This window comes from Neovison vison, chromosome 5 (genome assembly GCF_020171115.1).
Source record: "Neovison vison isolate M4711 chromosome 5, ASM_NN_V1, whole genome shotgun sequence".
In the NCBI taxonomy this organism is placed as follows: domain Eukaryota; kingdom Metazoa; phylum Chordata; class Mammalia; order Carnivora; family Mustelidae; genus Neogale; species Neogale vison.
Genome location: NC_058095.1, coordinates 81289904 through 81315190, shown reverse-complemented (window position 1 = coordinate 81315190; position 25287 = coordinate 81289904). Strand labels below are relative to the sequence as shown.

General features: G+C 39.0%; 1 protein-coding gene across 2 annotated transcripts in view; it reads right to left on the bottom strand.

The window, feature by feature from the left end:
• Positions 1-1081: 1081 nt before the first annotated feature.
• LOC122906887 (hippocampus abundant transcript-like protein 2) overlaps positions 1082-25287 on the bottom strand; it is a 91725-nt gene continuing 67519 nt past the window's right edge. The window contains exon 6 of one of the 2 annotated variants that reach the window (XR_006384630.1): positions 1082-1835. The gene's annotated coding sequence lies outside the window, so the exon portion shown is untranslated. The remainder of the gene's footprint in view (positions 1836-25287) is intronic. The other variant, XR_006384631.1, reaches the window with a different exon arrangement.

Genomic DNA, 25287 nt, shown 5'->3' with positions numbered 1-25287 from the left:
CCTGTGTTCGGAAACTTAAAAATTGAACTACTGAGTAAAACTATGAGTCTTTTACAAAAAATGAATATTATGTTGGAATAAAAATTAAGAATTATATAGTACTTAGAAAAAATATATTCTCTATAATTTGGTAACTTAAAACTTTATAAAAATGACTGTTTTAAGGGTATCTTTGATATGATTATTGACATTATTTTTCCCCCGTGACATAAAAAACTAGTGAAACATTACATTCAGTTTTAAAAATATATTATTTAGTGAAATGTATTTCTAAAACATCTGATGATATTTTGTTTTCAATTCATTTGAACAAATGTAAGAAAGAAAAATCATTCCATTAGGCTTCTTTGGAGAAGCAGATCAGAAGTGTGCGTTTGTTTGTTTGTTTGTTTATTGATTATGATTTACTGGTTTACACAGGTATGCAAGCTGAGAAGTCCCATAAGGTGGCTATCTGCAGGCTGGAGAACCAGGAAAGCTTGTGGTATAATTCAGCCAAAGCGCTAAGCACAAAGGCCTGAGGGACTGGAGAGGCAATGATGTAACTCCCATTCCAAGGGCAGGAGAGGACAAGATGAGATGTCTTGGCTCAAGCTGTGGGTCAGGAAAAAGGGGTGAATTGTTCCTTTCTCTGACTGTTGTTCTATCTCAGTTTCCAATAGGTTGGGTGATACACACCTACCTTGGGAAGTGCAATCTGCTTTCCTGAGATTGTGCTAATCGTGTCTTGAACAATCCTCATGGATAGACCCAGAAAGGTTTAATCTGGATACCTCATGGCCAGTCAGGCTGACATATAAAATTAACCATCACAGCCATACTTGTGAAAAACCTCTTTAAAACATTTTATTCTTTGGGCACCTGGGTGGCTCAGTTGGTTAAGCCACTGTCTTCTGGTCAGGTCACGATCCCAGAGTCCCAGAATCGAGTCCTGCATCAGGCTCCCAGCTCCATGAGGAGTCTGCTTCTCCCTCTGACCTTCTCCCCTCTCATGCTCTCTCTCAAATAAATAAATAAAATCTTTATTTTATTTATATATAATCTTATATGTAAGATTATATATGTATAAATATAATCTAAAATATAAAATCTTAAAAAAATTGATTCTTTTAATTATATGCTCAGTATATTTCAAATAAGAAGACATAGGAAGAAAAGAGAACCCTTCACCTCAGAGATACTAAAACATTCATTTGTGCATATATAAATTATATACTAAGTAACTAGAGAATGGTGAGTTTTCACAAGGGTAAATCACTTCCATTTTAATAAAAACTTCTGTTGTAATTGATCAATATCATGAATAATAGTGATGTTCATTAAAATTCATGAGTTTATTTATTTATTTCTAAAGATTTGGTTATTTGTTTGAGAGAGAGCAAGTTGTGGGGAGGTACAGAGGGAGAGAAACTTCAATCAGACTCACCATTCACCAGGAAGCTTGAGACAGGACTTGATCTCACGACCCATGAGATCATGACCTGAACTGAAATGAAGAGTCAGATGCACAACCAACTGAGCCACCCAGGCTCACTGAAAGTCATGACTTTATAACACAATCCAATAGTATGAACATTATTGCTATTATAGTTGACCAGTTGCTGTCAAAAGGGGGGGTGGTCTACAGTTTAGTTAACTATATTTGCTATATCAAAACAACAACACCAAAACCAAAGTCTAGTGGCTGAGAAAAATGAATGTTTTTGGTCCTGGAAAAGTGAGGGTTTGTGTTCATAGTCAGGAAGCAGCTTTTTCCAGGTGATGATTCAGGCACTGAAGCTCTTCCAATTTTGAGGTCCCAACATCCCACATGGTCTTCAGTCTTCCTCTGGCTGCTGGAGAAGGAACAGGCAGTATAGAACCACCCCTGGTTGGTACTGGTGTACATTCATGGATAAGATCTTACCACAAAGTCACACCTACTTTGTGTATATCTACAGAATCTTCTGCACACCTGCCTCTCCACCTCAACTCTTTACATTAAAAAAGGGAGCCTAAATGCCTATGAAATCTGGTCTCTCTGTTGCTTCTTGACCTAGCTGGTTTATCACTGTTAAATCAGAGCATTTGTCCTAGAGCATACCTTTCATGCTGTAGTTAGCATAATGCCCTTTGTCAACATGAGTAATTGTTCTCCTGAGAAATATTTCCAAATATATTGCTTAGGAAGAAATAAGCTTAATTAAAAATAATAAAAACAAAATGAAAATCCTTCAATAAAAATTCTAATCTAAAATGAGACTAGGGATTAGGTTTCATTTTACTTTCGAGGAGGTGAAGTTTTTTCGTTTCATTCTTTTTTTTCTTGGTTCTACACCAAATGTTTATTTATATATATATATATATATATAATATTGACCCATTATATATCCTATATATTATATATATTATATATAGCCATCATATAGATTTCATTTATATTAAGGAATTATTTAGGAATAATAATGATGTATTTTATGTAAAGAATAAACAAGTTTCACCATAAATAATGTTAATAATTAAAATTATGCATGCATAATTAGTTTATTTCAGTTTTCCTGTGTGTTGGGCATATGACTGAAAAAATAACTCGTATTGTTTCATAGCTATTTATAGGCATATTAGTAATAGTCTAGCATGTATTTTTCGAAACAGTAAATTTCAACGTCTTCTGGCAATGTGACATTTACATTCACAAGAAGTTTGGTAATGGGCTCCTACATGCCATGGGTTAGGTATCCCTCTTTTGAAATCAGCTCCCACAAAAGGAATGCCAAGAGACTGACATGAAAGTAGGGAAATTATATTTTGCTTCCATTTTCCTCTTTTAGTTGCAAAATAGTTGAGGGAAAAGGCAATGAATTATGGGAATACCTATGCTTGTTCTATAATTGTGGCAAAGTGATCCCTAGGTCTTGAGAGCTCTTAAAAGTTTTAAATACATCAGTGGGATTTCCATCACCTGTATGGAACAGGAAAGTTCATTTGCTATTTTGTCTAACCTAAATGGATTTGTTTTTTTCTCCACATACCTAAGTAAACCCAGCATAAGAATGGTCATTCTTATATTTTCATTCAGGGAAGTTTTTCCTTTATCTGAGCACTGAAGGGATATGTGAAAGAATGTTAAGAATATTTTTGTTAGGGTGCCTGGGTGGCTCAATTGGTTAAACATCAGACTCTTGATTTTGGCTCAGGTCATGATCTCAGGGTCTGGAGGTGGAACCCTACGTCAGGCTTCCCTCTTTCTTAACCTCTGTGGGGGTCTGCTTCCCCTCTTTTTTTCCCTCTGCTCCTACCCCACTGGAGGGCAATCTCTCTCTCCCCCTCTTTCTTTTTTTTAAAATATATATTCTTAAATTTTTATTTATTTGACAGACAGAGATCACAAGTAGACAGAGAGGCAGGCAGAGAGAGAGAGAGAGAGAGAGGAGGAAGCAGGCTCCCCGCCAAGCAGAGAGCCTGATGCAGGGCTCAATCCCAGGACTCTGGGATCATGACCTGAGCCGAAGGCAGAGGCTTAACCCATTGAGCCACCCAGGCACCCTTCTCCCCCTCTTTCTTAAATAAAGAAATAAATCTTTTAAAAAAGAATATTCTTGGGGCACCTGGGTGGCTCAGTGGGTTAAGCCGCTGCCTTCGGCTCAGGTCATGATCTCAGGGTCCTGGGATCGAGTCCCGCATCGGGCTCTCTGCTCAGCAGGGAGCCTGCTTCCCTCCCTCTCTCTGCCTGCCTCTCTGCCTACTTGTGATCTCTCTCTGTCAAATAAATAAATAAAATATTAAAAAAAAAGAATATTCTTGGTAATGCCTTCAACTGGGGATCTTTTTGTTCAATTTCTAATAGGAAAGCTTGAATGAAACAAATATTATCATTTTTTATGTCAAGAAAAACTATTCTGATCATGATTTTTTTTGTTCACAAAACCATACACACATATATAATACCTGAATTAACAACAGATATGATATCTGGGTGATATCCAAGTCACGTATTAGTTCAGAAAATTAAGAATACAAATGGAACAAGACCTCTAGAATTATTTAGGAATAATAGTGATGCATTGTGTATAAAGAATCAACAAACTGCACCATAAATAATGTTAATAATTAAAATTATGCATGACAGAAAAAATGTCTTAGTGCTCCATTTGTGTTGTAAATTTCCTATACAATTATGTGATGGGGGTTTCACTCAGATATGGTACCTGTTGCTATTTCAGGTACCATATGTGTGTATATGGTTTTGTGAGTTGGGTCAGTTTGTCTCTGCAGGAGAAGCAACTTCTAGAGATGAAGAATGAATGAATATTTCAATGAATGACCTCACATATAAAAAGAGGATGTATAAATAAATCATATGGATAACAGAAAGGGAGTAGAGTCAGATCATGGAGAACTGGTGCAACTGACAAAAGCTTTATAGCAGCACTTGGGTCTCCAGGTTTTGAAGAATGGAAATAATCTGCATATCTGAAAGGGACAAGCAGAGGTAATGGCCCAATCCTGAAGAAAAGGTACAGAACTAAAAATGTGCATGATAAATTCCCTATAGCATGGAAAATAATACTTTATAAAAAAATGATCATATGTGCTCAACCATATATGGTCTTAGAAGTGACTCGGGTGCCAGTTTGCAATCTCTGACTCAGAAGTGGAATGCAGGCTGCAGTTTTGTTTGCTCTTGACACATATATGTTAACATTTATAAGGCTGAATTTGCATATACATGGGGGAAAACAATAGTCATAATTACTGTACAGAAAATTGTGAAGAGGAATTAGATATTCTTTAAAATTAAATATTTACCTTTCTTTGAAGAAGCAAGCATCCTAAAGAGAGTTAATTATTTAGCATAAAAACTCCAGATTGCATGGAGCACTGGGTGTGGGAAAAAATAATGAATACTGTAATGCCAAAAATAAGTAAAAAATAAATTAAAAAAAACCCTCAAGAATATAGGAACATAAAGCACTATGGGTCACTTTAATATAATGCTGATTCATTAAGCCATAACAACGTCCTCTTCAAACATGATGTAATGAAATATAATTTCTTTAAAATGTCTGAACTCCCTTAATAGACTGTAAGTTTCTGTAGAGAAGGGCCTGTCTGATTCATTTTTGTTTCCTCCAGAACATCAGCACATAGAAGCTATTCAATAAGTATATGTCTGGTGGTGATGAGATTAATAAAAACTTTAAAACTTGATAAATCAGTAAAAGAATTGAATTGAGGGGCTGGGAAGGAAATGCCTCGATTATAAATTATAATGATGGTGAATATTAGACATTGTTGGGAGACAGTATACATGACAACTTTGAGCACCAGTTAATTTTACTCAAGAAGGTGAGGGATAGATGAAATGACAGACTGGGATGAATTTTAAACAAAGAAATTTAGAAGGAAAAAAGTCAGCTAGGGTTAAGGAGTAGAAATCAGAGGGTGGGTCTGGAATGGCAGGAAAATGGTTACTGTTATTGGAAGAAGTATGATTCCTTCATTAGGTAAAATATGAGTGATAAAATCAGGTTAAACTGATTTTTATTATAATTATGTTTGAAATTTTAGAACTCATCAGTTTAGTTTACATGCACATGTACACATACATACACACCTATATAATTTACATTATAGATATACAACTCACATGATATAAATGATATAACTTTTGTTAATACTTAATCCCAAAAAGAATCTATTTGCTTTGGAGAAATCAGAACTCTGTCCCTTTTCCCCTTACATAAAGACTGGAAAGTTCTTACTGCTTTTTCTTCCTCAGGTTCATTCCAGTCTTATAGAATATACATTTTCCGATTTATTTCAACAGAACATCTATGGATAGCTAAAATTTCTATTTCTTTATCTTTGTCAACATTTTTATTTCCCCAGTGGATATTTCTGCAAAATCCATTTTTACTTCTATGTGATCCCAGGAACTCTATTGGTCAAATTCAATAGCATCCTTGGTGTAATTTCAGAAGGAAATTCCAGGAAGCACCTCAGGTTTACCACTTTCTTAGAAGGGAAATATTAACACCCTCAACTCCTGCTCCCCATATAAGATTCTGGGTAGGAATGAGTTACTCATTTTCTGAAGAAGGATTAACTCTTTTAGACCTCTCCAGTCACTTGGTAAATTACCTCTTCTGTTGTCCAGAGCAGTGCTCAGAGATTTTAAAGACTGAATGCTTCAACAGTAGAAAAATGCTAAGAAACCCATTATATAAGTAGTTTCCTTCAAATTTTATTTTAAAAAGTGTTTCCTATATAAGGGCATGTACATATATATTTATATATGAGTGTATGTATGCATTTGTATTTATTCAAAAGGATATTAGGGATTTTAGTTGTATATTTGTATTATTAGCTAAGCTACAGGTTTTCTGGCTATAATAGAAATCCAACAAAATAGTGGCTTACTCTAGATCAGGATTTCTCAACTTTGGCACTGTTGACATTTTAGACTATATAATTCTTGGAAATGGGAGCTTTCTTGTGTATTGTAGGATGTTTAGCCACATCACTGGGTTCTACCCACAGATGCCAGAAGTAACCACGCTGTCCCAGTTAATGATAACCAAAAATGTCTCCTAAACGTCCTCTGGGGGTCAGGGGTGCCAAGTTGGCCCCTACTGAGAATCACTGAGCTGGATATAAATGTGTGACTCACCCAGAGAGCCTAAGTGGGCACAATGGCTTTGTTCCGCATTAAGACCCCTTGTTTTCTCATCTCTGGGACCTGCCCTCATGATACAGGCCCCCAGATCTTACTCAAGTATCCTGATTCTAGGAAAGCAAGGATAACGGTGCTGGTACACTTATTCTGTATATTAAAAAAAAAAAAGTCCCCAGCTGGGGGACATTGGCTCTGATTGGATTAATGGATTTCCATGTGGTAAACACTTTTCTCATGGCTGATATTAAACTACCAACAGTTTAATAACTGGCTTGCTAGATTCTTGAACGTTTAATAGTCAAATTTTCTAAGGTGGTTTTGGTGGGAAGAAGCATATCACAGACAGAAAAAAGGGGAAGAGGAAGGAAAAGGTACAGCCTTCTGTTTAATGGTAAAGTGAGGTTTCATTTCTGTTCATGACCATGTTCATCCTAGCTGCAAGGAGGCTGAAATGCCATGTTTCTTCTGGTCAGCATACAGCTGCCAAAGAATCAGACAATCGATCTCTAAGAGACATAGAGAATATTTATTGGTGGGGGGGAATTGCTCCTTCTATACTATTATAGCAAAAAATCAACCAGAAATCTCAGTGAATTTTATTTAAGAGGATCTTAGAAATCTCAGCAGATGAGATACATCACAGACCTGCCTATTCCAACAGTCAAAGTTTCCTCACACAGCTAATATCAGAGGTTGCTGGGTAACTGTTCTTGCAATTTCTTAAACTGAAGGTACACGTGTCTCTAAGATTCTATACTTTTAGCTCAGTTTGTTTGAATTTGAAGTTAGTTACCTATGTTCTCCAGGAATAAATATTGGAGGGTTTTGGAATTAGAAGAAGCTTAATAATGATAATGATAACAGTTTTAATAGATAACCTATATAATACCACGTGTCAGTCACTGTCTAAATATTTTACATATTTTATGTTAATTTAATCGTCACAACAACTCAACTAAGGCTGAAATGGGGTAAGTAGGACAATTCCAAGGCCATAAAAAGCCAGATCTAGCATAAAACTGTGTTAGCAGTTTTAGTGATATAGTAGAAAGCTGGGTTTGGGTCTTAAATATTTTTAAAAATTTATTTTGAGAGAGGTAGAGAGAGAGAGAGAGGTGGAGAGAGAGTGCACATGTAGGGGAGGAATAGAGGGAGATAATCTCAAACAGACTCCCATCTGAGCGCAGAGCCAAATGTGGGGCTTAATCCAAGGACACTGAGATCATGACCTGAGCCAAAACTAAGAATTGGATGCTTAACTGCCTGAGCCACCCAGGCACCCCTGGGTTTGAGTTTTAGACTTAGGTTTGCTACTTGCTGGTTCTGGAAACTTTGTAGGTTTTTGTTTTGTTTTGTTTTTACAATTTCCTCATTTGTAAGATGGAGACAATAACCCTTCCTTTTTAGGATTGTTGTGAAGATGGAGTGATTTATCAGGGAGTTGCTTTGGTGCTAATGACAGATCCAAAATAACAGTTGATTAAACAAGATGGACATTTGTTTCTCTATAATGCAAAAGTCCCAATACACAGTTCAGGCTTGGGTTGCAGCTGCGTGATCCTCAGAATCCAGGCTCCTACCCTGTTGCTTAACATTTATCAATATTTATTACTCAGGAGTGCTCTAAGATGCCTAGTCCCACATCCCAGCAGTGGGAGCTGGGTGAAAGGGAACTAATCAGTGTATCCTATTAAGGACAAGACCTGGAAGCTGTGAGCATCATTCCACTCCTGCCCCCTTGTCTGGCAATTAGACATATTTTTACACTTTTGATGCAAGTGTCATCTTTAAACTGCAGCCTTCAGTTAGGCAGTTTTGGTCTCAACATTTTTAACTCAAAGCTTGGGAAGATGGCAGAGTAAGGTCCCTGAGCTCCCCCTGTGCCATGTTTATAACTAGGTACCATCAGCATCCAAGTCAATAAACTGGAGCATGATCAAAAGACTGGCAGAACAAACTCCACAATGATACAGAGAGAAGAAGCTGGATCTGAAAGATTAGGAAGGTCAGAAAGGGATAGGGAGGCTGCCGGCAGGAACGAAGAAGCTGTGTAGGCAGAGAGGACTGAGAAATGAGCCCTGGCACTGGGGAGCTCACACAGGGAAAACCAATCACCATAGCATTTGGCTTTAAAACCCAGAGAGGTTGATTGACATGCGTGTGTAAAATCAGAGGAACTTAGATCCCGAAGCTTTAAAATTTAGCTGAATCAGCGCTTCACAAGCTGGGAAGGCAAGGGATAGCTGGGGCACCACACTGAAAGAGACAACAGTCTGCATGAACAGGCAATAAAAACAACAGTTTACACATGCCTGGGGCAAATGGGAGGTAGATCTGTTCATACTGATTTCAGAGCTCATTGGGGGAACTTCTCTATAAATGAGGGATCTGGCAGGGGCCATTTTCCTCCACCATCCCAAAACATAAACACAGAGATACCTGCAGGAGGCAAGAGTTCACAGACACTTGCTACCTAACCTGCAAGCAGTGGACCATACTCACAAGGTGTCCTGAGGCCTTGCCTACTCCAAGCCTCCTAGCCTCCACCCAGAACTCAGGGTAAACTCTGTTAAAGCTGTGTGCATGCCTCACATGGCTATTGGGTGCAGCTGCTGCCACAACCCACACCTAGCCTTGTGCCCTTAACCACTCATTTGTTGCCCCCAGCCTCATGCCTCTGACTGCCCTAACATGCAGCCCCCAGCTATCCAGGGCTTTGAGGGATCTGGCATAAGACTAGTGGCCCAACACAAAGTTGATAAGACAGGTGCTCCACTCCCATGTTCCCCAGAGGGCACAATGGATCAGGAATGGCCTGTCTGTGTCCCACTAACACCGCAGAGAACAAGCACAGCCCACAGCAGGCAGAGAGTCAGGGAAGACAACCCACTGAAAGGACAACTTACTCAGACACAACAGTAGAGTGTAAGCATCACACACAGGGTCCCCTCCTGAAGTGCCAGGCTCTGGGGAACAGGGCATTGCAGGGCACTCCAGGATCTCCTCTTCATAAAGTCACTACTTGCAAAAGCAGAAGCCATAGCTGACTTTCTTCACACATAGAAACAGACACAGAGAGGCAGATAAAATGAGGAGACAGAGAAAATTTATTCCAAATGAAAGAACAGGACAAGGCCATGGCTAGAGATTGAAGTGAAAGAGATATAAGTACATACCTGATAGAGAATTTAAAGCAAGGATCATGAGGATATTCACTGGACTTGAGAAGAGTAGAACACATAAGTGGGACCCTTAACACAGAGATGAAGCATGATGTAGCAGAGATAAAGTTCTCAATAAAATGCGAAATAAAATGAGAAACACTTGATGGGATGAATAGCAGGTTGGAAAAAGAAGAGGAATGAGTTAGTGACCTAGATGACAGGGTAATGGAAAGTAGTCAAAGTCAACAAAAGAGAGAAAGAATTACACAGAGTGAGAATAGAGTTATAGAACTCAGTGGCTTCAAACATAATAACATTTGTATTATAGGATTTCCAGAAGAAGAGAGAAAAATGGGCAGGACATTTATCTGAAGAAAATATAGCTGAAAACTTCCCCAATCTGGGGAAGGAAATGGATATCCAGACCCAGGAGGTACAGAGAACCCCTATCAAAATCAACAAAAACAGGTCCATAGCAGAACATAGCATAACTGAGTTGGCAAAATAGAGTGATAAAGAAAACATTTTAAAAGCATCCAGACAAAAGAAGTCAGTAACTTACAAGGGACAATCCATAAGGTTAGCAGGAGATTTTTCATAGAAACCTTACGAGCCCAAATAGAGTGGTGTGATATATCCAAAGTGCTGAATAGGAAGAATGTGCAGCTGAAAATACTCTATCCAGCAGGACTACCATTCAAAAAAAGGAGAGATAAAGATATTCCCAGAAAAAAAAAAAAAAACTAAGGAGTTTATGACCAGTAAACCAGGGTTGCAAGAGATACTAAAGGGAACTCGTTGAATGGGAAGGAGAGACCCAAAGTGACAGTATAGAGCTCAAGAACACAAACACAGAACAAATAAATATTTCTCTTAAAAATACCAGTCAGGAAACTCACCAAAAGAGGGCATAAAATACAATAAAAGATGCCTAAAGGACAGGGAGGAGAAAAGAACTGGGCTCACACTTCACTGATCAACTTTTATTGACTGCTATATTCAAAGAGGTTATATACAAACCTAATGATAACCATGTATCCCAAACCACTAAAGAATATGCAAAGAATAAAGAGAAAGAAAGCCAAATACATCACTAAAGGAAACCAAATCAGCAAAACATGGAAGACAAGGAAGGATCAGAGAATATATTGAGAAACAACAACAAAACAGGTAATAAAATGGCACTACTGAATATATATCTATCAATCACTACTTTGAATGTCAATAGGGGATGGGGACTAAGGAGGGCACTTGTTATGATGGGCACTAGGTGATGTATGGAAGTGTTGGATCACTAGATTGTACACCTGAAATTAATACGACTGTATGTAACTAACTGGAATGAAAATTAAAATTTATTACTAATACTATGTAAGAAAGCTATTGTGGGTGTACGTGATGACTAGAGTCTCTGCCCCCGATGGGATAACATAGGCTAAGCACTTGGTACATGTGCAGTAATAATACACAGTAATATTAACATCCTCTTTTTTATTGACTTAGGATCTTTTATCTCCCAGAGATAAAGTTATTTCAGATTTCCGTTGTAAGGATAATAGTTTGGAATTCTATTACCCGAACACTTTAGGAAGTAGTATTTGTCTCTGAATCAAGCTTGTGAAATAGATCTTGAACCAAATGCTAAGAGGAAGTGTTACTGTCCTTATAAAACCATTTTTTGCTCATATATTCCCTTGCAGAGAAATAATAATAATGAATGACATTTTGGAAACTTATTGGGGTGTTATACACACTTCAAGCTTTATGGCAGCTCCAGGTGACATATTTGATTTTGCAGAATACTGAAATCCTCAGTGCGGCTGGTGGCTATAAGATTGTTTTATTTATTCCTTCCAAACAATGAATTCTGGAATTAGCAGAAGACCTGATCAGTAGAACATTGTCAGTTTGGTTGAGGGGCCTGGGAACTTGTCCAAGAAGACCTTTTATATCCCACAATTCTAACTTTAATAAGTGAGAAGAGAAGAGGGCAATCATGGGCACTGGAATGGAGTGGGCCTTAGAAAAATTCTGTCACGAGCAAGCTTGCCTTCAACATTTGCCCACATTCCTATTTTTTTAAGATTTTATTTATTTATTTGACAGACAGAGATCACAAGTAGATGGAGAGGCAGGCAGAGAGAGAGGAGGAAGCGGGCTCCCTGCTGAGCAGGGAGTCCGATGTGGGGCTCCAACCCAGGACCCTGAGATCATGACCTGAGCTGAAGGCAGAGGCTTTTAACCCACTGAGTCACCCAGGCACCCCTGGATTATAATTGTTAATACTGTTATTCTTGATGAGAGCAGAAAGAGGAGTAGCTATTCCTCTTTGAGAGTTTTCTATTTTTGCCTCTGATCATACCACATGGAGATGTTCAAAGTGGTCTGCCTAGAGAAATGACAGAAGTCACAAAAGATATTTAAATACCCTCCTCTGCTTCCTATAGGACTCCTGCTCTCCGTAATTGAGGTCAGGGGTGATTTCTCTGTCCTCACCACCTGAAGCAATGGCTGGAGAACTAATAGCTGATTGCAGATTCCATTTTTGGGGTAGTTTTGGAATCCCTCAGCTGCATCTTAGGCCACCCAACTCATGTTTAATTTTGTGCTTTAAATTCCATGTTTTTATTTAAAAATATGTTTTAGAAACTAAAAGTGCTGCTGAATATTAAAAAAAAAACATAAAATCCTCCATATTTATCTCATAGGTAACTCTCTCTCTCTACCTATTTTTCTAAAAGATCTTATTCACTTCTTTTAGAGAAAGGGTGAGAGAGGAAGAGCAGTGGGTGGAGCAGAGGGAGAAAAAGATAATCTTCAGCAGACTCCATGGCACTGAGAGCGAGCCCCACGTGGGCCTCAGTACCAGGACCCTGAGATCATGACGTGAGCCAAAACCAAAAGCTGAATACTTAAACCAACTGAGCCAGGCAGGTGCCCCTCTCTACATGTCTTTTTGTCCCATCATTTAGCTCTGGAAGCACAACTATTCATCCAGGTCAAGTAATGATAGAGAAGATGTGTCAATAAAAGATAAGCTCAAGATGTTCTGAAGCTGGCAAGTGTGACTATAACAAGAAAAAGGAATCCTCTAACAGTGAAGTCTAGACCTATCTTACATTAAATGGGCCAACAGATGTGGCTCTGTAAGTTATAAGATTTAAAAAGAAGATAGGGTGCCTGTGTGGCTCAGTCATTAGGCATTTGCCTTTGGCTCAGACACTGATCCCAGGGTCCTGGGATCAAGGCCCGCATTGGGCTCCCTGCTTGGTAGGAAGTCTGTTTCTCCCTTTCCTCGCCCCCGCTTGTGTTCTCCCTCTCACTGTCTCTGTCAAATAAATAAATAAATAAATAAATATATATATATATATATATATATATATAATATATATATATATTAAAAAGTTAAAATTAGCAGTCAAAATTTAAAAAGAAACAGAAAAGGGTGAAATTCACATGTGTAGCAAGAGGTCTTAATTAGAACTCAGTTCCTAAAATCAACCAATGAACTAAATGAACATAACATTCTGTTGATGGTAGAAGTTACAGCAAATTCTGACTTCAAATGTACCTGCAAATGATTTCTATCTAGCAAGAAAGAAAAACTTGAATTCAGACTGTGCTTGTGCTTTTATGAACAACAACAGATTATTTACCCAAATATTAATAATTCACTCCATGGTTCTTAAGGAAAATTGTAAAGTGATTAAAATGCAGATTGTGTAAGATTAAAAAAATTGCATGCTTACTTGGTAATGTGAATTACTTCCACTTTTAGCCAGGGTGCCATCCTTGTAGATTTTAATTCTTTGGGAAATATTGCTCTTCTCAAAGATTTATCCTGAGTGTATGGGACCCACAATGTGGAGATGTGTGTGTAAGCAGTCACCTTAGGGAAATGAGGCTGTACACAGGCAGGAAATTCACCTCTCACTGGAGGAAATTAACTCATAATCTCCTGGGTAAACAGCTTGGGATTATGTTCGAGAGTCCCCTGCAACAAAAATTATCTGGCCTAAAAATGTCAATAGTGCCATGACACCCTGTTATAGATGAAGAAACTCTGCCAAGACAGGCTAAGAAATGTGTCCAAGGACCCACAGCCAGCAGGTGTAGCACTTGGCACCTAGAGGGCTCTGAAACAAGAGCCTGCTGCATCCAGTCTGGAGTGAAGGCTCCAGGGTACCTGACTCATGATGACACACATAAATTTGCTTCTTTTCCCCTTTAAATTAAACACTCTTAATTTTTCCCTATTAAAATTGACTTCAACTGTCATAAAGAGTAAAAAGAACTTTGCTTATTTTTCCCCAGTATAATTTCATTTAAGCATTGAAATTGGGCTCATTTTTATTCCATTTTAGGACCAGGATTGCGGTACCTTAGGTGATTCTTAGATTAGCTCCATCTAATTAAGGATTGGTGCATTGTGTTCTAGACTGTCTTCCATCATTGTGGCATGCCAGTGTTGTATCCTAGGTGTCTAGCAGTGTCCCTTTACATCTTTCTCCTATTAACTCCTCCACCCCCATACTGATTTTTTTTCCAATTTATTTATTTTCAGAAAAACAGTATTCATATTCATTATTTTTTCACCACACCCAGTGCTCCATGCAAGCCGTGCCCTCTATAGTACCCACCACCTGGTACCCCAACCTCCCACCCCACCGCCACTTCAAACCCCTGAGACTGTTTTTCAGAGTCCATAGTCTCTCATGGTTCACCTACCCTTACAATTTACCCAAATTCCCTACTCCTCTCTAACGCCCCTTGTCCTCCATGCTATTTGTTATGCTCCACAAATAAGTGAAACCATATGATAATTGACTCTCTCTGCTTGACTTATTTCACTCAGCATAATCTCTTCCAGTCCCGTCCATGTTGCTACAAAAGTTGGGTATTCATCCTTTCTGATGGAGGCATAATACTCCATAGTGTATATGGACCACATCTTCCTTACTCATTCATCCGCTGAAGGGCATCTTGGTTCTTTCCATAGTTTGGCGACTGTGGCCATTGCTGCTGTAAACATTGGGGTACAGATGGCCCTTCTTTTCACGACATCTGTATCTTTGGGGTAAATACCCAGGAGTGCAATTTCAGGGTCGTAGGGAAGCTCTATTTTTAATTTCTTGAGGAATCTCCACACTGTTCTCCAAAGAGGCTGCACCAACTTGCATTCCCACCAACAGTGTAAGAGGGTTCCCCTTTCTCCACATCCTCTCCAACACATGCTGTTTCCTGTTTTGTTAATTTTGGCCATTCTAACTGGTGTAAGGTGATATCTCAATGTGGTTTTAATTTGAATCTCCCTGAGGGCTAATGATGATGAGCATTTTTTCATGTGTCTGATAGCCATTTGTATGTCTTGATTGGAGAAGTGTCTCTTCATATCTTCTGCCCATTTTTTGATGTGTTTGTCTGTTTCGTGTGGGTTGAGTTTGAGGAGTTCATTATAGATCCTGGATCTCAACCTTTTGTCTGTACTGTAATTTGCAAATATCTACTCCCATTCCGTGGGTTGCCTCTTTGTTTTTTTCACTGTTTCCTTTGCTGTGCAGAAGGTTTTGTTTTTGATGAAGTCCCAGAAGTTTATTTTTGCTTTTGTTTCCTTTGCCTTTGGAGACGTATCTTGAAAGAAGTTGCTGTGGCTGATATCAAAGAGATTACTGCCTATGTTCTTCTCTAAGATTCTGATGGATTCCTGTCTCACGTTGAGGTCTTTTATCCATTTTGAGTTGATCTTTGTGTACGGTGTAAGAGAATGGTCGAGTTTCATTCTTCTACATATAGCTGTCCAGTTTTCCCAGCACCATTTATTGAAGAGACTGTCTTTTTTCCACTGTATATTTTTTCCTGTTTTGTTGAAGATTAATTGACCATAGAGTTTAGGGTCCATATCAGGGCTCTCTACTCTGTTCCACTGGTCTATGTGTCTGTTTTTATGCCAGTACCATGCTGTCTTGGTGATCACAGCTTTGTAATAAAGCTTGAAATCAGGTAAGGTGATGCCGCCAGCTTTATTTTTGTTTTTCAACATTTCCTTAGCGATTCGGGGTCTCTTCTGATTCCATACAAATTTTAGGATTATTTGCTCCAGCTCTTTGAAGAATGCCGGTGGAATTTTGATCGGAATGGCATTAAAAGTATAGATTGCTCTAGGCAGTATAGACATTTTAACAATGTTTATTCTTCCGATCCAAGAGCATGGAATGGTCTTCCATATTTTTCTGTCTTCTTCAATTTCTTTCATGAGTGTTCTGTAGTTCCTCAAGTACAGATCCTTTACCTCTTTAGTTAGGTTTATTCCCAGGTATCTTATGGTTCTTGGTGCTATAGTAAATGGAATCGATTCTTTCATTTCCCTTTCTGTATTTACATTGATAGTGTATAAGAAAGCCACTGATTTCTGCACATTGACTTTGTATCCTGCCACGTTGCTGAATTGCTGTATGAGTTCTAGTAGTTTGGGGGTGGAGTCTTTTGGGTTTTCCATATAAAGAATCATGTCATCTGCGAAGAGAGAGAGTTCAACTTCTTCATTACAATATGGATACCTTTTATTTCTCTCTGTTGTCTGATTGCTGTTGCTAGGACTTCTAATACTACGTTGAACAAGAGTGGAGAAAGGGGGCATCCTTGTCTTGTTCCTGATCTCAATGGGAAGGCTGCAACTTTTTCCCATTGAGGATATTTGCTGTGGGTCTTTCATAGATAGATTTGATGAGGTTCAGGAATGTTCCCTCTATCCCTATACTTTGAAGCGTTTTAAACAGGAACGGATGCTGGATTTTGTCAAATGCTTTTTCTGCATCAATTGAGAGGACCATGTGGTTCTTCTCTCTTCTCATATTAATTTGTTGTATCACATTGATTGATTTGCGAATGTTGAACCATCCTTGTAGCCCAGGGATGAATCCCACCTGATCATGGTGGATAATCTTTTTATTTATTTTATTTTTATTTTTTTTAAAGATTTTATTTTATTTATTTGAGAGAGAGACAGTGAGAGAGAGCACGAGCGAGGAGAAGGTCAGAGAGCGAAGCAGACTCCCCATGGAGCTGGGAGCCTGATGTGGGACTCGATCCCGGGACTCCAGGATCACGCCCTGAGCTGAAGGCAGTCGTCCAACCAACTGCGCCACCCAGGCATCCCTGGATAATCTTTTTAATGTGCTGTTGGATCCTGTTGGCTAGGATCTTGTTGAGAATCTTAGCATCCATATACATCAGTGATATTGGTCTGAAATTCTCCTTTTTGGTAGGGTCCTTGCCTGGTTTGGGGATCAGGGTAATGCTGGCTTCATAGAAAGAGGCTGGAAGTTTTCCTTCGGCTTCAATTTTTTGAAACAGCTTCAGGAGAATAGGTGTTATTTCTTCTTGGAAGGTTTGGTAGAATTCCCCAGGGAATCCGTCAGGTCCTGGGCTCTTGTTTTTTGGGAGGTTTTTGATCACTGCTTCAATCTCGTTATTAGATATTCGTCTATTCAGGTTGTCGATTTCTTCCTGGTTCAATTTTGGTAGTTTATATTTTTCCAGGAATGCATCCATTTCATCTAGGTTGCTAAGCTTATTGGCATATAACTGTTCGTAATAACTTCTGATGATTGTTTCTACTTCCTTGGCGTTAGTTGTGATCTCTCCCTTTTCATTCATAATTTTATGAATTTGGGATTTCTCTCTTTTCTTTTGGATTAGTGTAGCCAGTGGCTTAACGATCTTATTGATTCTTTCAAAAAACCAGCTTCTAGTTTCATTGATACGTTCTACTGTATCTCTGGTTTCTCCCTCATTGATCTCAGCTCTAATCTTGATGATTTCCCTTCTTTTTTTTTTTTTTTTTTGGTGATTTCCCTTCTTATGTGTGGAGTTGGTTTGATTTGTTGTTGATCCTCCAGTTCTTTAAGGTGTAGAGACAGCCGGTGTGTTCTGGTTTTTTCAATTTTTTTGAGCAAAGCTTGGATGGCTATATATTTTCCCCTTAGGACCACCTTTGCTGTATCCCATAGGTTTTGGACCGAACTGTCTTCATTCTCATTGGTTTCCATGAATTGTTTCAGTTCTTCTTTGATGTCCTGGTTGATCCAAGCATTCTTAAGCAAGGTGGTCTTTAGCTTCCAGGTGTTTGAGTTCCTTCTGAACTTTTCCTTTTGATTGAGCTCCAGTTTCAAAGCATTGTGATCTGAGAATATGCAGGGAATCATCTGAGTCTTTTGGTATCGGTTGAGTCCTGATTTGTGACCCAGTATGTGTTCTATTCTGTAGAAGGTTCCGTGTGCACTTGAGAAGAATGAGTATTCTGCTGTTTTAGGGTGGAATGTTCTGTATATATCTATGAGGTCCATCTGGTCCAATGTGTCATTCAATGCTCTTGTTTCTTTATTGATTTTCTGCTTCGATGATCTGTCTAATTCTGAAAGAGGCGTGTTAAGATCTCCTACGATTAGTGTATTCATATCAATATGACTCTTTATCTTGATTAACAGTTTTCTTAAGTAATTGGCTGCTCCCATATTGGGAGCATAGATATTTACAATTGTTAGATCATCTTGGTGGATAGTCCCTTTAAGGATTATGTAGTGTCCTTCTGTATCTCTGACTACAGTCTTTAGTTTGAAGTCTAATTTATCTGATATGAGAATCGCTACCCCAGCCTTCTTTTGAGTCCCATTGGCATGAAAGATGCTTCTCCACTCCTTCACTTTCAGTCTGTGTGTATCTTTAGGTTCAAAATGGGTCTCTTGTAGACAGCATATGGATGGGTCCTGTCGTTTTATCCAATCTGCAACCCTGTGCCGTTTTATGGGTGCATTTAGGCCATTCACATTGAGAGTGATTATTGATAGATACGTTTTTATTGACATCGAGTTACCTTTGAAGTCTTTCTTTCTGTACACTGTCTCTATATTTCTGTTCAATGCTATTCTTGGGATTTTTCCTCTTTTATAGAACCCCCCTTAATATTTCCTGCAGTGTCGGCTTGGTGGTTGCATAGTTTTTAAGCCTTGCCGGTCTTGGATACTCTTTATCTCTCCATCCATTTTGAATGTCAGTCTTGCTGGATCAAGTATTCTTGGCTGCATGTTCTTCTCATTTAGTGCCCTGAATATATCTTGCCAGCCTCTTCTGGCTTGCCAGGTCTCTGTGGACAGGTCTGACGTTATTCTGATGGGCTTCCCTCTGTAAGGGCGGGCCTCTTTGCCCTGGCGGCTTTCAAGAGATTATACCTACAATTATAATTTCTCAATTTGACTATCAGGTGTCGTGATTTTTTTTGGAGTGTATAATCTTGGTTGGAGACTGTTCAGCCTCTAGTACATGAACGCTGGGTTTCATTGAAGAGATTCGGAAAATTTTCATGAAGGACTTGTTCCACGATATCTTCTAGAATTCTTTCATTCTCCTCCCCTTCAGGAATTCTAATAATTCTGACGTTGGAACGCTTCATGGCATCATTTATTTCCCTGATTCTGCTTTCGTGGGATCTAAGCTGTTTGTTCCAGGCTTCCTCCTGATCCTTTCTCTCTGTTTGTCTTCCAGATTACTAATTCTATCTTCTGTCTCAATTACCCTAGCTTTGAGAGAGTTTAGATTAGATTGGAACTCATTGTGAGCATTGTGGACCTCCTCCCTGGTAGCTTTAAGCTCTGCCCTAACATTGTGAACATCCTGTCTGGTCGCTTTCAGTTCGGCCCTAATCAATTCTGTTTGGTCATCCATGGCTTTCTCCAACCTAGCTATTGCCTGGATAATTGTTAGCCTGAATTCTCTTTCCGACATATTGTCTATGTTGATAGCCGTTAGCTCTGTTGCAGAAGGTCCATCCTCTGTATTTTTCTTCTGTTAGGCATTCCTCCTCCTAGTCATTTTGGTGGGAGAAGACTGAACAGATGTAGCTGGATGTATCAACTCTGGTGCAATCAAGGTGCACCCTGGAACACTTCGGAGCAATCAGGATTCCGCACCCAAATGAGAGACAAAAGAAAAGAAAAAGAAAAAGAATAAAAGGAAAAGAAGAAAAAGAAGAAAAAAAGATAAAAGAGAGAGAGAGAGACTGGAAAGAAAGGGAAGATGAAAGAGAAGGTTCAGCCCAGATGGGCCCCAAGGGTAGATTTATGAAGTAGACAAACAAAAAGAGATAGAAAGACTGATACAATTATATGGCAAGAGAAAGAAGAAAAAAATATATATATATGCAAATAAAGAAAGAACCTCGTCAAAAAGAACCACAAGTTAAAATTTATATGCTATTAGGACAAACTCAAATACACAGAAACACTGGTGGAAGAAGATGGGAGAGTTCTTGTAAATTCTCAGTGTGTGCGAGGAAGGTTGTTTTGGTTCTTCCTGGATGTATCTTGATATCTTTGTTAAAGGACTCAACTTTCCTAAGATAAAGGTGATTAAAAATTGGTTTACCTATAGGGGTAGTATTGATTGGGGAAAGGGGATTACTTTGAATTTAACTCTATATGAATATTAGAGGATAAAAATAAAAAGGAATATACTAGACTAAACTAAAGTAAAATTTTAAAAAAAGGAATTCAAAAAATAAAAATGTAAAAGAAAAACATAGGTGTATGTATCAAAAAGTTCAGGTTAGAAAGGTATTATGGAAGTTGATGTACTGTGCATCTTGCTGTGGTGGTTAATAGGTTAGAAAAATTACCTATGTGTAAAGAAAATATATATATATATATATATATATATATATATATATATAAACCGGAATAGTGGAAACGAGTGAATAATACAAGTTTTCCTATGAAGTTGTGGTGGTTCTCTTGTAGTCTTTTTTTTCTTTCTTGGTTTGTTTTCTGGGGGAGGGGCCTGCCACGTGGGTTGTCAGTCAATGATGTTTCCTGAGTTGAGTCCCCCCGCCCCCCTCAAGGGGGTGGGCTCTGGGGAAACTGGTTTTTTTCAGGCTTTTGTTCTCTGGCGGTTTTTTTTTTTGCTTGTGCACTTTTTTTTCCTCTCACCTTGACCGCCTTTGATGGTTTTTGTAGTATTAAAAGAAATCAAACCGCACCCTGATCTCCGTCTCAGAGAGAAGCCTCAGTCTGGGTGCAGAAGCTGAATAAATTCCCCCTTGGATGCTGGCAGCGCAGGTTGCAAGTTGCAGACCCTGGGGGCACAGGATCTTTTGCTCGTCCCCAAAGCCAAGGCAGTGGCAGCTGTCTGGGAGCTCCTGGCCGCCAGAGAGGTTCCAAGCAGCGATCGCACACTGAGATTTTGCCGCCGGCCCGGGCTGGGAGTGCCCGGCTTGCGCCCACCTCTTTTCAGAGGCGGCTGTGGGTCGGGCGCGCGTCTGGGGCACTGAGAAGGGGCGCTGGTCCGTAAGCCGCAGGCTGGGCTTTTGCACGCCTCTGTCCGGGGAAGAGTTTCGCCTGTGCGCGGCTTAGACTTTGAAACAATGCCGCAGGTCAAGAAGCGCCCTGGGCCTTAGTAACCCAGGAGAGCTCGAGGGACGTGCGCGTGCATCTCAAGTTTTGTGGTAGGGCTAGCGCGCGTTCTGCAGACCGGCGCAGCTCCCATCCCCTCACTGGAGCCGGAACCCACGCGCTCTTGGGTGCACTGGTGGCTTAGGGACCAGGAGCTAGTTTCCCCGCCGCACTCTGCCTCTGCGCCGGGGAGGCCTTCTGGGACCGGGGACTTAAGCCCCTGTCCCTAGCCGCCCCGATTCCCACAATTTCCCCCTGCAATCCTTTGCTCTTTTGGAGTGCTTTCAACCAATCTCCAAGTTAATGCTGGTCCCCAGACGCAGGGCACTCTCGCTCGTATTGGGGTATTACTTTACCACCGGTCGCCTCTGGTGGCTCCCTCCCCCTTTTGTTTATCTTCTGATATCAGTCCGCTGTTCCTATTCTGCTTTACCTGCTCACTGGCGTCTTCTGCCCCTGTAGAGATCCAGACGTGTATAATTCTGATCTCAGGCTGATTTCATGGGTGATCAGAGTTCTTTGGTAGGTAATCAGCTCACTTTGGGGTACCAGCTGAAAAGACGCCTCTTCCTAGTACCCCGCCATTTTGTCCCCCGACTTCATCTCCCCACACTGATTTTATTTCAGTGATTTCTATTGGTCCATGAATAATGCTTTCTAAATGACCAAAATAGCCTAGAAAGGGACAGGATGTATTTGAGAAGGCAAAATTCAGGTCTGATTACATATTGGACAAATAAGTAACAACAAGGTATACAGAATGATACCCAATGAGAAAGAATAAATAAGCAAATATGAATAACACTTTTTGTATTAATAATATGTAGCCATATTTCCAAGTAGAAATTTTACTTCTATACATTTTTCACCTGAGAAAGGATTTGATATGATTTATAAAACACTCACTTTAGAGAATTTGTAAATCTGGAAAATAAATGTTAAGTTTCTTAAGATGTATTTCATTAGATTTATGGTCTTTTTGGCTTTGCATTTCTCATCATCTCATGTTTGGAATACCCCCAATCCTCTTAACATGTTTGCCTGCTGATAATGAAACGTCCCTCACCTTTGCCCTCCATCAGGGTACACCTTCTAAAATTCAAATTTGATCATATCATTATTCTGCTTAAAATTCTTCAACTGTTTCCATAAACTTTTCAAAAGAGCTGTTGAAATATGTGAAGACCTCCACCTACCCAACAAACTCCCCCTTTCCTTCCAGGCTGCCCTAATGCAGGTCAAATGGAACAGTTTGTAGTTTCTTGTACAAACCAGGCTTTTGGTGCCTGGCTCCATTTGCATTTTGAGTAGGCTCACTGCAGACTGTGTACCCAACAAAGTCACTTATTTTTTAAAATGCAAATAATCCCCTTCTGTAAAATGTCCATAATAAGCCATACACTCCTCTATTACAATATTAAACTATATTGTATTTTAATTAATCTATTTACCCATCTGTCTTGTCCACTAAATGTTGAACTGCTCCTTGGCAGGACCTTCCTGATCATGTTTGAACACTCTGCATTTTACATTCTGGTATATAGTAGATGCTCAATGAATATTTTTACAGGAAAGGAGTGAATAAGTAAATGATGAATATATCAAATTACACTAGAGTAAAATTTAATCAGTCAATTTCAAGAGCTCCTCTTCATTTCTTAATCTTTTTTGTTAAAGATATTTGTTAAAGCATTCTGTAAAGAGTTTTATCTCAAAGTTTGGTTATAGCATATTTAAAATGTAATTGAGGAAATTATTATAGGCTAACCAGACAATTGCCTATACTCATTATTGTGAAGATTGAAGGACTATTTTGATAAGCAAATAGAATATAGAAATGCATTCAAAATAAACTCAAATAGCATGACTTGAAGTACTGTGTTATCTCAAAATTTCATTAGACTGCAAACATATTTCCAGTATTCATCAATCCGGTGCTAGAGCAATATTTTCAAATCCCACTTCTAAAGAAGTCTTTTACCTGCTAGAAGGAGGCTAGACTTTTCTAAATGATTTCATATTTTATGTGTATATTTACAGAACTCAATTGAGCTTAGCTTTAGTCATGCTTACTTTAAAGAGAAAAAAAATAATAATTTTCATCCAGAAAGGTCCTTCTGGTCATTTTCTTTTCCATGTAATTAGTAACCTGTGACAGTCCTGTTATTTAGTTAGTATTCATCATAATTCTCTGCCCTGAAAAAAAATCTCATACTTTAAGTTCCCAATTTTGCACAATGTTTGCTGTATAACGTTCACCAAAAAAATGAGAAAGAAAATTACCTTATGAGGAACAGCTGTACTGTGAGGTTTTGTTTTTTTTTAAGACAGCAGAAAATGTTACAGAAATGGAGGCAGTAAGAAATTGGGTAGCCACGAAAAGACAGGTAATATTTCATCAAACTAAATTCTTTTTTTAAATTTTATTTTCTAATTTGAGAAAGAGAGAGAGTGAGGGAGAGAGCATAAGCAGGGTCGGGGGTGGGGAGAGGGGCAAAGGGAGAAGCAGACTCCCCGCTGATCAGTGAGCCCATCACAAAGTTCCATCCTAGGACCCTGGGATCACGACCCAAGCAGAAGGCAAACACTTTAAATCAAATTCTGATGGAACAAGTCAAATCACAGTATGCTAGAAGTCGTGTGACTTTCCAGTTATCAGAACTTCACACATTCAGGGGGCACCAGAAATGGGAGCATCTCAGTATTACTCTCCACTTTAGCAGTGACTTGTGACTTTTGTTTGTAAAATGAGAAGAAATGGTTGCTTGCCCTGTAGTGTCAAGGCAGTGTTTAAAGGAGCTTTGTGAGCTTCTTCTGACAAGTATAAAGCCAACCCTCTTTTGCGCAGAGTGAATTCAGAAGTAGTAGTAGGCTGAGGGACCGCTAAAAACATGGGCCAAAACAGAAATAAACCAATACTATGGCAAACTCCTAAAGGGGAGCCAAGCTCTGGGGGAAATAAATAACTCCTTTACCTTGACATCAGATAATTTTAAAAGAAGGTGATTAAAAAATAGTTTTAAGGATTATCATTTAGTATTTTCAAATACATTTTTAAAGTTTATGTCAAAGCTCTAATAGCCCATTGAAAAGAAAGCTTATGCATAGATTATTTGAAATAATGTTCTGAGGAACACTATTCTTACAGGAATCCACTAGAGGGCAGTATAAGCAAGCGTTATGGCCGATTGCCTGGAACAGTGATTTGTTTCAGAGAACATAACCTGAATATCATATTACAGCTTAGTTTTTTAAAATGACATACAGTTCTACTGTCTGTTTTAAAGTTTGAAAAGATTTTCCACCTTAGGTGCCTAGATAAGTCTGTGTATTTCCATCTGGTGTGAAGAATGTTGGGGCTGATTATATGTTGAAAGCATTTCTGTCTTCCTGACAAATCAAAGTGTGAATTCAAGTTTACTGTACTCAGTTGAGCAGTGGTGCATTTCAGTCTGGCTAGATTTTAATTTATACTCTCTACCTGAGGAAAGAAACCAGGTTTCCAAGACAGCTGTCATTAATTGCAGTTAGGTCACACTGCCCCACACACCTTGACCCCAGAACATGGAGTGCAGTGGTCTTGATCCTATCAGCTGCCTGTGTAGCACACGCTTCCTTGAAGAAATGTATTTAATTGGATTTCTGAGAGTAAATAACACATCTGCGAGACAGAGTTAGAATTCAAATTGCTCATTTAACTGTAAAGAAATATTACAGTTGATGAAAACTAGGCATCTTTTGCTTATAATAATACCTGCCTCCTCACCCATAGTTCCTTCCTTCCTCCCAAAAGCCACCCATTCACCATCTTCCATTAACTTACTCAATATTGATTATTGTTTTAAGCTACTTTGTTGTGGTAATTTGTTATAGAAGCAAAAGAAAACTAATACACCCATCAAACTTGGTCAGCTTTGACCATTACAAGGAGAAATTCAAAAAAAAAATTCCAGGGCACCTGGGTGGCTCAGTGGTTTAAAGCCTCTGCCTTCGGCTCAGGTCATGATCTCAGGGTCCTGGGATC